At 45.1% G+C, this 17513-nt stretch overlaps 1 long non-coding RNA gene across 1 annotated transcript in view; it reads left to right on the top strand.

The window, feature by feature from the left end:
* Positions 1-17101, top strand: part of LOC114806504 — a 28835-nt gene extending 11734 nt beyond the window's left edge. The window contains exon 2 of the long non-coding RNA XR_003754539.2: positions 16901-17101. This is a non-coding gene — a long non-coding RNA (uncharacterized LOC114806504). The remainder of the gene's footprint in view (positions 1-16900) is intronic.
* Positions 17102-17513: the final 412 nt, after the last annotated feature.

Below are 17513 nucleotides of genomic sequence, written 5' to 3' on the forward strand. Positions count from 1 at the left end.
ACAGCTGACAAGTGGCAGAGCCGGGAGTCGAACCCATGACCTCTGACTCCGAAGCCCAGGCTCTTTCCACTGAGCCATGATGCTTCCCCAATATCTCGGGGCCTGGTGAGAGCATTGAGGCCTAGTGGATAGAGCATGGGCCTGGAAGTTAAGAAGACCTGGATTCTAATCCTGGCTCCGCCATCTGTCTGCTGTATGACCTCAGACAAGTTGCTTATCTTCTCTGAGCCTCAGGTATCTCATCTGAAAAATGGAGATTAAGACTGTGAGCCCCATGTGGGACACGGACTGTGTCCAACCTAATTAGTCCCTAAATTAGTCTCCTAACTAGCCGCCTCTGGACTGTGAGCTCACTGTGCTAGGGATTGTCACTCTTTATTGCTGTACTGTACTTTCCCAAGCACCTAGTACAGTGCTCTGCACACAGTAAGTGCTTCATAAATACGATTGAATGAACGAACGAACGAATGAATGAGTTAGCCTCTATCTACAGTACAGGACAGTACAGCACTTAACAAATACCATTTAAAAAAGCCGAATTGATGAAGTGGTGAATTTCATCACATTCCTCAACAAACTTTTCAGTAGCTGAAAACCTCAAGAGAAACATCACGGCCTAGGGGAAAGAGCATGGGCCTGAGAATCAGTGGACGTGGGTTCTAATCCTGGTTCTGCCAGTTCCTCGCTTTGGGACCTTAGACCAGTCACTTCGATTCTCTGTGCCTCAGTTTCCTCTACTGTAAAATGGGGAATAAAGACCTGTTCTCCTTTCTACTTATACTGTGAGTCCCAGGTGGGACAGGGACTGGATCTGACCTGATTAACTTGTATCTACCCCACCACTTTAAACAGTAGTTAACACTTAGTAGGCCCTTAGCAAATACCATTTAAAAAGCCAAATTGATGAAGTGGTGAATTTAATTATGCTCCTCAACAAACTTTCCATTAACTGAAAGGGTTGGGAATTAACCTCAGTAGAAACAGCATGACCTAGTGGAAAAAGCTTGGGCTTGGGAGTCAGATAATAATGCTGGGATTTGTTAAGTACTTATTGTGTATCAAGCACCGTTCTAATCCCCATTTTATAGATGAGGCACTGAGAAGTTAAGTGACTTGCCCGAGGTCATGCAGCAGACAAGAGGTGGAGCCTGGATGACCTGGGTTCCAATTCTGTCTCTGCTAATTTGTGTGACCTTAGGCAAGTCACTTACTTCTCTGTGCCTCAGCTTCCTCGACTGCAAAATGGGGATTAAAAACCTGTTCTCCCTTCTACTTAGACAGTGAGCTCCATGCGGGATGCCAAACTAATTCTCTTCCCCTCTTCAAAACCCTACTTAAAGCATACCTCCTCCGAGAGGCCTTCCCAGACTGAACTTCCCTTTTCCCTCTGCTCCCTCTACCCCCCCTTCACCTCTCCCAGCTAAACCCTCTTCTCCCCGCTTTCCCTCTGCTCCTCCCCCTCTCCCATCCCATCCCCTCAGCACCGTACTCGTCCGCTCGACTGTTTATATCTTCATTACCCTATTTATTTTGTTAATGAGATGTACATCACCTTGATTCTATTTATTTGCTATTATTTTAATGAGATGTTCTTCCCCTCGATTCTATTTATTGCCATCGTTCTTGTCTGTCTCCCCCGATTAGACCGTAAGCCCGTCGAAGGGCAGGGACTGTCTCTATCTGTTGCCGATTTGTACATTCCAAGTGCTTAGTACAGTGCTCTGCACATAGTAAGCGCTCAATAAATACTGTTGAATGAATGAATGAATGAATGACTGTGTCTGACCTGATTAATTTGTATCTACCCCACAACTTAGAACAGTGCGTAACTCATAGTAAGTGCCTAACAAATACCAGAAAAAAAAAGGAAAAGAAACTGTGAGTTCATATATTACCTCAGTGGCTTTCTCTATGGCTTACAGACACAAGTCCATTCAACCGAAACCCAGACTGACCTACTTCAGACCTCTGGAGTTGTCAATTGTGTCTACAGTTTAGGGCTCTGAGGTATTCTGCCTTTAAAAGGTTGAGGAAATTGCATGGCAGCTGTGGATTCCACGGGGGAGAAGGTATGATGAAAGAAGTTCTTGACACAATACTCTTTGTTCTCATTAGGCAAGTTCCCAGTCAGGACCAGATAATGCTCACGCATCCTCCCAGAAGAGAATGGGTCCCTGAACGTCTACACATTTTTCTAAAAGCTCCTCTAAACCCAGTGCCAAATTTAAAATGTCAACTAGAAGGATCCCTCCAAAATGAAAACCTAATTGATCAATAAGTATGCCTATCGTGTACATTCTGCTACGATCACTCAATCAACCAATGTTATATATCAAGTATGTATTTATTGAGCACTTGCTGTGTGCAGACCACTGTACTAAGTGCTTAGGAGGGTACATTGCAATCGAGTTGGTGTACATGAGATCTCTGTGCTTCATGGGTTCGAATCCCGGCTCTGCCACTTGTCAGCTGTGCGACTGTGGGCAAGTCACTTAACTTCTCCGTGCCTCAGTTCCCTCATCTGTCAAATGGGGATGAAGACTGTGAACCTCACGTGGGTCAACCTGATTACCCTGTATCTACCCCAGGGCTTAGAACAGTGCTCTGCACATAGTAAGCGCTTAACAAACACCAACATTATTATTAAGGAGCTTACAGTCTAGGTGGGGAGACAGACATTAAAATAAATTACAGTTAGGAGATGCAGCAGAGTGAAATGAAGTGTATATAAATGCTGTGGTGGAAGGGGAGTATTTAATTTTTAGGGTTTGAAGCTAAGAGCATGGGTGAGGCAGTAGGGTAGGAAAATAGGGTTGGGGAGGAGAACACTAGACTTCTTCTGCTCACCACCTCTTTCACCTCCTCACTGCATCTCACTCTCCACTCTGCCGAGAGCGACGTCTTGCTCAAGCTGTTTCCCTGGCATGCTGCTCCCTTCCCTTCAAAATCTGCCAGACCGTAGCTCTCTCTCAATCTTCAAAGCCCTCCTAAAAGCCCCACATCTTTTTTTGTACGGTATCTGTTGAGTGCTTACGACGCGGTAGGCACTGTACTAAACACTGGGATAGATACGAGCCAATCAGGTCAGACGGTAGTCCGTGTCCCACTTGGTGCTCGTGGACTTAATCCTCATTTTACGGATGAGATAACTGAGGCGGAGACAAGTTAAATGGCTTGACTAAAGTCACACGGCAGATACGTGCTGGAGTCAGGATTAGTAACCAGGTCCTCTGACTCCCAAGCCCGTGCTCTTTCCACTAGGCCAGGCTGCTTCTCACCTCCTTCAGAAAGCCTTCCCTGATTGATCCTCATCACTTTGAATCCTTTCAGCACAACTAGCACTCATGTATTTATACCCATCCTCAACCTTTTTACACCTACATGTATGTTTCATTGTATTTTCAGTTATGTATTTGGCTCTTTCATTCTGACATTTGTCCTACTACCTGTGATGTTCTTGCTCTTCCTTCTGCTCTCACTATTTGGAAATAATCTTAGTTTATCAGTCGGTCTCTCCCATTAGGTTGGAAACTCCTCTTGGGCGGGGGTGTGTCTGTGTTTTGCTTCTATTGCACTCTCCCAAATTAGTGCCACGCTCTACCCTCAGAAAGTGCCCGATAAATTCCATCGCTTGATTATTCACTGAGGCCTGCAAAGTTCAAAGACTACAGGTGAGAGGTGGGAGCTGGTCTTGGTCTTCTTGACCTGCCACATCTCCATTTCAACTCAAAAATTCCTCAAAACCGAGGGAAAGATGTGCAGTGGATCGGGCCAGGGGAAATGAGCACGGAACTAGAACTAAGGAGACGGAAGTTCCAATCCCAACTATACCAACGGTCTGCTATGTGACCTTGGGCATGACATTTAATAGCTCTGTGTCTCAGTTTCCTTTTCCGAAAACATGGTGATAAGATACTTGGTCTCTGTACCTCTTTGATAGTGTGACCCAAGGGGAACAGGGACTGTGTATTATCTAAATATTATTATTGCTATTATTATTAACTGCCCTTGAGTCGTTTCCGATTCATAGAGACTCCATGGATATATTTTCTCCACAATGTCCTGTCCCCTGCCATAATCCGCAACCTTTCTAACGGCTCTTCCGTTATCGTTGTTATGGTCTTTATCCATCTAGCTGCCGATCTGCCTCTTCCTCCTTATCCCTGGACTTTCCTAGCATTAGTGTCTTCTCCAGAGAATTGGTCCTTCTGATTATGTGTCCAAAATAGGCTAATCTAAGTCTAGTCATTTGGTCTTCCAAAGACCACTTTGGTTTATTTTGATCCAAAATCCATTTGTTTGTTTTTCAGGCAGTCCATGGTATTCACAAAAGCCTTCTCCAACTCCACATTTCAAAAGAATCGATGTTCTTCCTATCCTGTTTTATCACTGTCTGGCTTTTGAATCCATACGCTGTCACTGGAAACACCATAGAGTTGGCAGTTTGTATTTTTGTTGGCAACTGTTACGTCAGCACGTTTCATGGCTTTTTCCAGGCTCTTCATAGCAAGACTTCCTAACATTGATCTTCAGTATATTTCTTGGCTATGAATTCCTTTATTATTGTTTATTGATCCCAGGAGAGAAAAATTGTCAACTATTTCAATCTTCTCTCTGTCCACTGTAAATGTGTTAAAACGTCCAGTTGTCATGATCTTTGTTTTCTTGACATTCAAATATAGGCCCATTTTTTTGCTCTGCTCTTTAACTATTAATAATAAGCCCTTCAAATGTTCTTCACTTTCTGCTAGTAGAGTTGTATCATCAGCATAATGAAGGTTGTTTATAGTTCTTCCTTCAATATTTACTTCCCACTGGTCTTCATCCAATCCCTCTTCTCTCATTAGGTATTTGGTGTAAGGGAAGAACAGATAAGGCGATAGACACATTCTTGTCTTACAACCTTACTAATGGGAAACTGATCTGCATACAGGTTCCGTATTAATGCAATTAAATGGTCCGGCATGCCCATTTTCCTCAATGTGTTTCAGTGTTTCTCGTGATCCACACAGTCAAAGGCCTTACTATAATAAATAAAGCATATGCTGATTTCCTTTTGCTATTCCCTTGTCCTTTCAATTGTCCAACAGACATCAGCAATAATATCTCACGTCTGTCATTCTTTCCGGAATCCTGCTTCAACATCGGGCAGTTGGCATTCGATGTAGGCCTCCATTCGATGCTGTATAACTTTTAGCAGTATTTTGCTGGCATGCGAGATTGAGGAAACTGTGCGATAATTGTCGCAGATGGCCACTGAGTGGTTAGCCATACCTGTTGACATAATTTGGTAAGGACTTTTACCGATTCCTCTTCAGCTACCTGAAACACCTCAGTGGGAAGTCTATCAAAGCCAGGTGCCTTATTTTTGGTGGGCAGTGTAAACTGATCTAATTTCACTTTCCATGATGTGTCTCTAATTCAAGAGGAGCTTCTTCAAATACATGTAGTGTTTAGCCATCTTTCTGGTATAGTTCCTATCTGTTTCTAAATAATAATGATAATATTCATTCATTCAATCATATTTATTGAGCGCTTACTGTGTGCAAAGCACTGTACTAAGCACTTGAAAAGTATAATTTGGCAACAGATAGGGATATAATAATTATAATGGTATTTGTTAAGCTCTTAGTATGCGTCAAGCACTATACTAAGTTCTGTGACAGACACAAAATAATCAGGTCAGATACAATTCCGGTCCCACGTTGTGCTCAGGTCCAAAGGATGAAGAGAACAGGCATGGAATCCCCATTTTACAGATAACTGAGGCACAGATAATTTTTGACCATCCCAAGGTCACAGAGCAGGCAAGTGGCAGCCCCGGGATTACAACGTAGGACCTCTGATTCCCAGATCCATTCTTCTCCTTCCGCGAGATCAGACTGCTTCTAAATAATCATCAAATTATCTTATAGTGAATATCTAATATCTAGTTATAATGTACTAACCCAATATTTAGCACACTGTGTTCTCCCCAGACACCGGCTGATGATGAATCAATCAAACACTCAATACTATATTCACTGAGTGCCTGCTGAATGCAGAGTATTGTTTTAAGTGCTTGAACGTAAGTAGATGTGATTCCTGACCTAAAGTTTATCACTTAGGAGGGGAGACAGATGCCAAAATGCTTTACCTTCATCAAGAAGAAGAAAAAAGAGAAGTGTATGGGGGGGGGGGTGTTTAAGTAATAGAGGTTGTAAGAGATGTAAATAAATGTTAAGGAAGATTGTGAATAGGCAGTGTTTAGGTGGGGATATGATCTTGGGAGAAGAGCAATGAATTTGGGAAGGCTGCTTTGAGGAGTCGAGATTTCAGAAGGGCTTTAAAGATAGAGTTGTGAGAAGCAGCACAGTCTAGTGGAAAGAACACAGCGCTAGTAGTCAGAGGACCTGGATTTTAATCGCTGCTTGACCCCTTGCCTGTTGTGTGACCTTGGGCAAGTCACTTAACCTCTCTCCCCTCTACCCCGTAAGTTCCTGGTAGGCAGGAAGTGTGACTACCGACTGTCATACTAAACTCTCCCAAGTGTTTAGTACTCTGTCCCAGAAGGGAATAGGAGAAGTGGAAATGAGGACTTGGTAGGGAAACATTTCTTGGAGAATATGTGTTTTTAATAGGGCTTTGAAGGTGGGGAGTGTGATCGTCTGTTGAATATGAAGAGGCAGGGTGTTCCGGGCCAGAGGCAGGACATGGGTGAGGGGTCAGCAGCAATATAGATGAGATCGAGGTACGGTGAGAAGGTCGGCATTAGAGGAGCAAAGTGTGCGGGCTATGTAGTAGTAGGAGAATAGCTAGGTGAGGTAGTAGGGAGAAAGGTATTTGACTGCTTTAAAGCCAACGGTGGGGAGTTTCTGTTTGATGCTGAGGTGGATAGGCAACTACTGGAAGTTCATTAGGAGTGGAGAAATGTGGACTGAATAATTTTGTAGACAAATGATCCAAGCAGCAGAGTGAAGTATGGATTGACGTGGAGAGAGACAGAAGTAGAGAGGTCAGTAAAGAGGTTGTTAGGGTGGAGGGGAAAGGGTGGATCGTAGTGATACTGTGAATGTTGAACGAACTGAATTTGGTGACAGATTGAATATGTGGATTGAATGAGAGAGATGAGTTGAGGTTAATGCCAAGGTAATGGGTTTGTGAGACAGGGAGGACGGTGGGCTATCTACAGTGATGGGAAAGTCTTGGGGGGAAGTCAGGGTTTGGGTGGGAATATGAGGAATTATGTTTTGAACAGGTTAAATTTGAGGTGTCGGTAAGGCATCCAAGTTGAGATATCCTGAAGGCAGGAGAGAATATGAGATTGCAGAGAAGGAGGAAGATCAGGGAGTCATCCTCATAGAGATGATAGATGAAGTCAATGGGAGCAAATGAATTCTTCAAGGGAATAGGTGTGGATGGAGTAAGTCGGTAAGTCAATCATATTTATTGAGTACTTACTATGTGCAGAGCACTATACTAAGTGCTTGGGAGAGCACGATATGACAATAAACAGATACATTCCCTGCCTGGGTCCCAGAGCTGAATCTCGAGGGACTCCCAAAGTTAGCGACTGAGAGGCAGAGGAGAAGCCCACGAAAGAGACTGAGAATGAGCGGCTAGAGAGATAGGAGGAGAACCAGGAGACGATAACATCAGGGAAGTCGAGGGTGGGTAGTGTTTTCAGGAGAAGCGGGTGGTCGACAGTGGCAAAGGCGGCTGAGCGGTCGAGGGGGATTAGGGTAGAGTAGAGGCTGTTGGATTTGATAAGAAAGAGATCATGTGTGACCTTTGAGAGGGCAGTTTCTCAGGAATGAAGGGAGAGGAAGCCAGATTGGAGGGTTTCAAAGAGAGAACTTGAAAGGGAAGAAGTAGAGGTAGTTGGTGTAGGAAACTTGCTCAAGGACTTCGGAGAGGAGAGATAGGAGAGAGATGGGATGTTGAATGGAGGCAGCTGAGGAGTCCAAGGATATTTATTTTTTAGGCTAGGGGAGACATGAGCAAGTTTGAAAGCAGTGGGGAAGAAGCCATTGGAGACTGAACAGTTGAAGATGGCTGTCAGGGAGGGAAGACATGTTCAAAGGAGTCAGAAGGACCTGGGTTCTAATCCCAACTCCACCACTTGTCTACTGGATGACCTTGGGCAAGTCACTTCACTTCTCTGAGCCTCAGGTCCCTCATCGGTAAAATGAGGATTTAGAGTGTGAGCCCCAGGTGGGACAGGGACCGTTTCTTACCTGATTAACATGCACCTACCCCAGTGCTTCGAACAATGCTTGTCATGTGATAGCGCTTAACAGGTACCATAATTATTATATTCCTAATGTATTTATTTATATTAATGTCTGTCTTCCCCCCGTAGACTGTAAGCTTGTTTTGGACAAGGAAAGTGACTACCAGCTCTGTTATAGTGTACTCTTCCAAGCATTTAGTGTAGTGCTCTTCAAATAGTAAGTCCTCAATAAATATGATTGATTGAATTAATTGATTAATTGATTGAAATGGACTCTCTCCATCCTTAAAGTCTTCCTGGAAAGCCACCGCTCCAGGAAGCTTTCCCTCATTGCTTTCCGTTATTCCTGATAGTGTCATCCCATCTGCTACCTCAGCCCTTACAGGTTTATCCATCTACAGTTCTCCTATACCCATACTCCTTCTAAAATTACTAGTACTAATAGTATCTTTGAAGCACTTACTATGTGGTGAGCGCTGTTCTAAGCCCTGGGATAGATACAGGTTAAGTCAGACACAGTCCCTGTCCCACATGGAGCGCACTGTCTAAGTAAGAGGGAGAGTAGACACGGAGAAGACAAGGGACTTGCTAAAGGTCACATAGCAGACAACTGGCAGGTCCAGGATTAGAACCCGGGTCCTCTGACTGTGTGTGTAAGATAACACAAAACCCTCAGAGCTGGTGGGGTTAGGCATTGAGCACCTCCCCTGAGATAGTAGTCACAGAATATTTGGGGAGATAGTAGTGCTTAGTACAGTGCTAAGTACAGTGCCTGGCACCTAGTAAATGCTTAACAAATACCATAATTATTATTATTATATCGACTGTAGACTATAGACCGTAAGCTTGTTGTGGGCAGGGAACATATCTGCCAATTCTGTTATATTGTAAAGTCCCAGGGACTCAGAACAGTGCTCTGAACGCCTAAGCGCTCAATAAATATGATTGGCCATATCGCTGTACATATCTGTCATCCCCTGGAGGGCACAGAGCAGGTGTGACCCTTATGATGTACTCTCCCAGTGTTCTGCACACTGTGTTTTAATTGAAACAATCTCATTAAGTACCAAAAGAGGAGATTCACCTTCGTGATCATCAAGGGCAAAAAAAGACCTAATTCTCCGCCCCAATGAAAATGGAGAAGAGGAAAGCTAATAAAAAGTAGAAATGAAACCAGGCCTCCTTTTCTCCCCAGGGGCAAATAGCAGAGGGAAAAGCCAGTTTTCAGGCTAGCTTTAGGAGATCATGAGGAAAATAGGAAAAAGAGAGAGAGAATGAGCTAATTTTAAACCACAAGCGAATTCCAATTTGTTAGTGTTTGTAGAAGACTTTGAAGATGCACAGTGATGTATGTGGGGGTTTTATGAACTTGGCACAAGAGAAAAAGGATGCAATATGCATAAAACCAGATGGGGAGTGAAAAACCCTAGGCGAGATCCAGCCAAAAGTCGGGAAAAGCCTCATCGCTCTGAAACAGAGGCTGTAGATGCTATGCGAAAGACTACTGCTTAGGATTTTCTGAGGACTGGACAGTATTGAAGAGGTCTGATTCTTAAAACCACAGAGTTTGCTCCAACCACTGAAAGAGTGAAAGAGGAAAACATACAACAGTGAGTTGCTAGAGGGATAGCTGAGAAGCAGCGTGGCCTAGTGAAAGAGCACGGGCCTGGAAGTCAGAAGGACCTGGGTTCTAATCCTCTCTCCACCACTTCTCGGCTTCCTTCACTCATTCATTCATTCAGTCGTATTTATTAAATACTTACTGTGTGCAAAGCTCTGTTCTAAGTGCTGGGGGGAGTACAATATAACAATAAACAGACACATTCCCTGCCCACAACGGGCTCCCAGTGACTTTGGGCAAGTGCCTTAGTTACCTCATCCGTGAAATGGGGATTAAGACTGTGAGCCCATGTGGGACATGGACGGTGTCTAACCTGATTAGCTTTTATCTACCCCAGCACTTAGTATAGTGGCTGGCACATAGTAAGTGCTTGACAAATACCATTAAAAAACAAAAAAGTAGGGATGTTGGATGGTCCATCCCTAACCGTGAACGTGAGAGTCCTTGAGGTCAACCAGCACACAGTTTCTCCAAGCATCCTGGGGCTGCTGGCAGTGGCGGAGTCGCGGGCTTGGTTGTCCAGGGAAGCAGCAAGGCCGAGTGGATAGAGCACGGGCCTGTGAGTCAGAAAGACGTGATTTTTAATCCCGGCTCCGCCACTTGTCTGCTGGGTGACTTTGGGTAAGTCATTTCGCTTCTCTGAGCCTCAGTTACCTCATCTCTCCCACTCTAGAATGTAAGCTCGTTGTGGGCAGGGAATGTGTCTGGTATATTGTTGTGATGCACTCTCCCAAGTGCTTATTAAAGTGCTCTGCACACATTAAGCGCTCAGTAAATACGATGGAATGAATGGAGTCCAGGGGCTGACACGGTAATTACCTTCCTCCAGATTTTCTAATAATAGATAATTAGCTCCTAGGCAGTTAGGAAAATATCTCTGACAACCAGGGCCCAACATGTCTGTGCATCAACCACACTGCCTCTCCGAGAGCCCTCCACACCACCGAGGAGACCCCCCATCCCATCTGACTTTCCATCCACCCCCCCCCGACCGCCCCGCACGCCCAGAGGTTATGAGAACGGCACCTGGAGCAGGATGCCTTTGTAATACCTCAGGAAAGTGGTGACTGCAGTAACTGTGGCTACCGGTTTGCCTTGGACTCTGAGCCATGAGGAGCCTGAAATTCTGCTCGTCTAGCTCCAGCACCCTCCTGACGTGTTTTTATTTTGGGTAATGTGTATTCGTCCTTATTTAACGTTGCTTTAGTGTTTTATCGTTTCATTGGTTCCGACTGGTCTGTCTCAAGTCCTCTTCCCCACCTATATTCATAGACTGTGGGTCCCTTGATGGACAGAGTCCGTGTCTAATTACCAGTTGTGGATTTCTTCTCAGTGCTTAGTACCATTCTACTATTATTAAAACAGTACTACCATTTTTATTAATAATTAACTGGGAGCACTTACCCCGGGCCGACCTTCTGCTGGGCCTTACCAGAATTCCACCACCATATCACCCACCTTGGGACTTTAGTTTGTTATAACACTTTTCTGCCTGAGTTTTGCCGTTTTTCTTCTTCCGCTCTCCATCTTTCCTCTAGACCATATGCTCCTTGTGGGCAAGGACCGTGTCTACCAACTCTCTGAGCCCGTTTTTGGGTAGGGATTGTCTCTGTTTTCGAACTGTACTTTCCAAGTGCTTAGACAGTGTTCTGAAAACAGTAAGCACTTAATAAATACGACTGAATGAATGAATGAACTCTTATTATACTCTAGCAAGCTCTTAGTATAGGGTTCTGCACAAAGTAAGTATGCAATAAATATGACTGATTGATGCCAACCACTCAAATTTAAAATGTCCAAAAGAAGACTCCTCACCTGGGAGTCAGAGGCCCTGTATTCTAATCTTGGCTCCACCATTTGTTTATTGTGTCACCTTGGGCAAGTCACTTAACTTCTCTATGCCGCATCTGTAAAATGGGGATTAAATCCTACTGCCTCCTACTTAGCCTGTGAGCTCCACGTGGGAGAGACACTGAGCGCGACCTGAATGAATTGTGTCTACTTCAGAGCTCAGTGCAGTTATTCACACATACTGCACACTTAACAAGCTCCATAAGTCTTCTTCTCCTCCTCCTTTTTCTCCTTCTCCTTCTTCTGCTTTTTCTCCTTCTCTTCTCCTTCAGCTTTTCTTTCTCCTTCTTCTTCTTCTCCTCCTTCTCCTCCACCTCCTCCTTCTCCTCCACCTCCTCCTCCTTTTTTCTCCTTCTCTTTCTCCTTCTCCTCCTCCTTCTCCTCCACCTCCTTTTCCTCCTTCTCTTTCTCCTTCTCCTCCTCCTTTTCCTCCTTCTCTTTCTCCTTCTCCTTCTTCTCCTCTTTCTCTTGGTCTTGTCTTCTTGGTCACTACACTGTATACTCCTTGAGGACAAGGATCAAGTCTACCAACTCTGTTGTTTTGTACTCTTCCAAGTGCTTCATACAGTACTTTTGCACAGTAAAGTGAAATAAATGTCACTGATTGATTCGTTTATCAGTTCCCTCCCTGAGCCCTTCAAAGTCAAATTGCCTGACAGAAATAATCAATAATATGTTGTCTATGACTATACTGAATAAGGCTACCTTGTCCAATGATACAGTGTTCAGAGATACAATTCATTTTGCTGTCCAGGAATGTTCTACCCAAAGATGTCAACTGGACTGTAAACTCCTCTCTAGACTGTATTCCTCAGTTACCTCATCTTTAAAATGGGAATTGAGAGTGTGAGCCCCATGCGGGAAAGGAATTGTATGTAACATGATAAACTTGTATCTACAACAGTGTTTGGCACATAGTGAGCACCTAAGGAGTGCCGCTGCTATTATTATTACTATTATTAATGATAATAGTAATAATAATAATAAAAACCTCATTTTCTCCCTGTTCAGCTAAAAACAAACAAAGCCTGCTCAGAGGGCAAGTTCCACCCATTCTCCTCAGTCCTCCGTTCTCTCGAGCCTCTTACGGTTTTTCATTTCAGTCATTCTGCTTTCCTGGCCCCTCTCTGAAAGCCACCCCACATCTCCCTGTGCCCCTCCCCCAAGCCACCCCCGCCCCCATCTCAGTTGGGACTTGGAAAAAATACCCTTCTCCAGCAGGTGGTCTTTCTGCAAACCCTTTCCAATTGGAAACATGTGTTTGCAGGCGTGTGGGGGCTTCTGTTAAGGCGGCGGAAATCGCATGCCACTGAATGGCTGAATTATAGAGGTAAAGCTTATTGAGCTTATTTTTTTCCCCCAGATGCACTCAGGCTGGTCCTGAATCAAAAAAATTGTGTGTGTGTCTGTGTGGGTGTCTGTGTGTGCGTCTGTGTGTGCGCGTGTGTATGTGTGTGTCAAAGGCTGACAATCTGTATTAAATAGTATATTATAGAATCGCTTGAGTCCATTCAGATCAGAAGAAAGCAGGCTCTGTGGCTTCTCTCCTTCCTCTTGGCTTTTTTTCCCTTATCCTTTGCATCCAGTCCCTCCTCCGTTTCCCCACCACTTCACCCACCATGTTGTCTAGTCCAGTGCAAGAGGGGGATTTTATACTCCTAATAGAGAGGGTGACTCTTCTTTAACCCCACACACTCACCCTGTTCCCCCCCAGATCTCCCTTACCAGTTCATTCACGGAGACTGCAGCCTGGCCTAGTGGATACACCACGGGCCTGGGAGGCAGAAGAACCTGCGTTCTAATCCACTTCTCTGCTGGGTGACCTTGGGCAAGTCACTTCACTTCTCTGTGCTTCAGTTACCTTATCTGTAAAATGGTGATTAAGACTGTGAGCCCTTTGTGGGACAAGGACTGCGTCCAACGTGATAAACTTGTTTCTCCCCCAGTGCTTAGTAAGGTGTCTGGCACATAGTAAACACTTAAGTGCCATAAAAAATTACTAACCAGAAGACCTATTAAAGCGACATACTTTTCCTTAACAATCACATTTAATGAGCACTGTATAGAGCACTGTATAGAATCAATGTACTGAGTGATTGGGAAAGTATAAGTAAAGTTGGTAGATGTATGTTCCTTGCCCACAAGGAGCTTACACACTAGAGGGGAAAGCAGACATTAAATAAATAATGTATACGTTCATAAGTGCTGCGGGCCTGAGAGCAGGGTAGGTAAAGCAACGTGGCTCAGTGGAAAGAGTCCAGACTTGGGAGTCTGAGGTCATGGGTTCGAATCCCGGCTCTGCCATTTGTCGGCTGTGTGACTGTGGGCAAGTCACTTCACTTCTCTGTGCCTCAGTTACCTCATCTGCAAAATGGGGATGAAGACTGTGAGCCTCACATGGGACAACCTGATGACCCTGTATCTGCCCCAGCGCTTAGAACAGTGCTCTGCACATAGTAAGCGTTTAACAAACACCAACGTTATTATTATTATTAAAGGGTACAAATCTAAGTGCCAAAGTGATGCAAATGAGGTGTAGGAGAAATGAGGACTTAGTTGGGGAAGGCCTCTTGAAGGAGATTTGATTTTTTAAAAAACCTTGAAGATGGGAGAATGGTGCCTGTCTGATATGAAGGGGGAGGGAATTCCAAGTCAGAGGAAGGATGCGGGCGAGGGGCTGATGTGAGATAGACTAGATCGAGGTACGGTGAGTAGGCTGGTGATAGAGGAGTGAAGTGTGCGGGCTTGGTTGTAATAGGAAATCAGTGAGGTAAGATAAGAAGGGGCAAAGTGATTGAGAGCTTTATAGTCAAAGTTTCTGTTTGATGCTGAGGTGGATGGGCAACCCCTGGAGGTTGCCCACTGAGGAATGGAGAACCATGGAGTGAGCATTTTTGTAGGAAAATTATCTGGACAGCAGAGTGAAGTGAGGACTGTAGTTGGGAGACACAGGAGGCAGGGAGGTGAGTGAGGAGGCTAATGAAGTACTCAAGGCAGGATAGGAGAAGTGTTTGGATCCGCATAGAAGTAGTTTGGAAGGAAAGTGTTTTTTCTTATTTTCCACAGTGAGAGCAATAAACCAAGCAAAGGTTTTATTGCCTGAGTGTCTTTGTTCCAGGAGGGCAGAGCACCAAGGCCCCCAGAATCTCAGATTTCAAAGTTATAGTGATCGGTTAATGACCCCTGTGCGCCGGGTGTTCAGTAAGGAGGATGTCCGGGGTGTGACCATGTGGAAAATGGCTCTGTGCCAACAAGACATTGGTAGACCCAGAGGCAAGAAAAAGGTCGATTGCTCTGTGGGGAGGTTGGAAAAAAATGTCAGTTCCTAAGGGGATGCATTTTCCAAATCGCGCCTTCAAGATGGCTCAGTGACAGATGGGCTAACCCAATTTTTTATTATTATTATCATTATTATTATTATTATCATCATGGTATTTGTTCAGTGCTTACTATGTGTTAAGCCTCGTTCTAAGAGCTGGGGTAGATGCAACCTAATTAGGTTGGACACAGTCCTTTTCCCACATGGGGCTCACGGTCTTAATCCCCATTTTACCGATGAGGTAGCTGAGGCACAGAGAAGTGAAGTGACTTACCCAAGGTCACACAGCAGACAAATGGCAGAGCCAGAATTAGAACCCAGGTCCTTCTGACTCCCAGGCTCGTGTTATATTCACTAGGCCAGCTCCATCACCTTGTCCCTCCCTACCTCTCCTCCCTTCTCTCTTTCTACCGCCCCCACCTCCGGCACGCTCCGCTCCTCCGCCGCCCACCTCCTCACCGTCCCTCGGTCTCGCCTATCCCGCCGTCGACCCCCGGGCCGCGTCCTCCCGCGGTCCTGGAACGGCCTCCCTCCTCACCTCCGACAATCTAATTCTCTTCCCCTCTTCAAATCCCTACTTAAAGCTCACCTCCTCCAAGAGGCCTTCCCACACTGAGCTCCCCCCTTTTTCTCTCTGCTCCCTCTACCCCCCCCTTCACCTCTCCGCAGCTAAACCCTCTTCTCCCCCCTTTCCCTCTCCACCTCTCCCTCTCCCATCCCACCCCCTCAGCACTGTACTCGTCCGCTAGACTGTATATATCTTCATCACCCTATTTATTTTGTTTATTTTGTTTAATGAGATGTACATCACCCTGATTCTATTTAGTTGCCATCGGTTTTTATGAGATGTTCTTCCCCTTGACTCTATTTATTGCCATTGTTCTCGTCTGCCCGTCTCCCCCGATTAGACTGTAAGCCCGTCAAAGGGCAGGGACTGTATCTGTTGCCGACTTGTACATTCCAAGTGCTTAGTCCAGTGCTCTGCACATAGTAAGCGCTCAATAAATACTATTGAATGAATGAATGAATGCTTTAGAGCGCAGGCATGATTTTTTTTTCCAATGAAAATATACTTCACAGAACAGCATAGTGTGTATAGCTGGTGTAGTGAAAAACAGAGGGCTGCATGGTCCAGGAAAGGAAGGAAATGATTAATTAAGTTTTGCTGGGTTAGCGCGTACCTCCTTTGTAAGCTAGTTCCTCTCCCAGGCCACTGGAAAACCCAGCAGCTGCCCAGTTAGCCTAATTCATTCACCCATTCGTTCATTCAATTGTATTCATTGAGCCCTAACTGTGTTCAAAGCACTGTACTAAGCGCTAGGGAGAGTACAATACACCAACAGACATTTTCCCTGCCCACAATGAGCTCACAAAGGCAGTTCCCCCTCCCCATTTCCTGAGCAGGGATCGGGTTTCCCAAATCTGCTCTACTGTACTCTCCCCAGTGCTCAGTACAGTGCTCTGCACAGAGTGAGCACTCAATAAATCCCACCGATAGATTGATTGAATGGGGTATGGAGTTCGATCAGGGTGGTATGAATCCCTATATGAAAGCGGGGGGTTCCGGAGGATTACCTCACTTAACTGGAGACAGTGTGGGAAATTTGGTGTTTTTTTTCTTACGGTCCAGGTTAAGCACTAACTATGTGTCAGGCACCGTAACAGCTGCTGAGGAAGATCCAAGCTAATCAGGCTGGATCCAGTCCCTGTCCCACATGAGGCACACGGTCTTAATCCCCATTTTACAGATGAGAAAAATGAGGCACAGAGAAGTTGAGGGACTTGTCCAAGGTCAAGCAGCAAATAAGTGGCGGAGCCAGGATTAGAACCGGGTCCTTCTGACTCTCGGGTCCATGCTCTATCCACTAGGCCACGCTGCTTCTGTTTTCTCTTCCAGGAGAACATTCGGCTGACGGGAAGACCACTGGAAATAAAGCGAGAGCCGGTCCACGTTCTTTCAAAGCCGTGTGGGTACGGAGGAATGGAGTGTCAAGAAAACATTAACCCACCCGCGATGCCCTCCAGTCATTGCCAAACGCAATCCTGAGTGCTGAGAACAAGTGAACGCTGACAGGAATAATGATACTCTGTATTTATACGCTGCTTTGCAGACATGACTTCACTGATCATCAGAACATTCCTGGGAGAGTAAGCTTAGTGCACATTTTATAGAGGGAGAGGCTTGGGCACAGAGAGGTTAATTGCTTTACCCCTGAGGCTCAGAGAAAGCCAGTTCTGAAGCAGGGAAGAGGACTCTTGTCTTCTGACACCCAGTTCTGTCCATCAACCTCAGTGGACAAAAACTGTAGGCTCTAAACTCCTTGTGGACAGGGCTCTACTGGACTTGTACTTTCCCAAGCTCTTAGTACAGTAAGCGCTCAAAATATACCACCGATTGATTGAGCGTGGACATCCAAACTCTTTAATCTGACTTCTGCGATGCTTGCGACAGTCTTAGGCGTAGAGAAGTTTGGATCCTTCCACCTCAAGGTATCCATCAATTAATCAGG

This window comes from Ornithorhynchus anatinus, chromosome 2, assembly GCF_004115215.2.
Source record: "Ornithorhynchus anatinus isolate Pmale09 chromosome 2, mOrnAna1.pri.v4, whole genome shotgun sequence".
NCBI classification, from domain to species: domain Eukaryota; kingdom Metazoa; phylum Chordata; class Mammalia; order Monotremata; family Ornithorhynchidae; genus Ornithorhynchus; species Ornithorhynchus anatinus.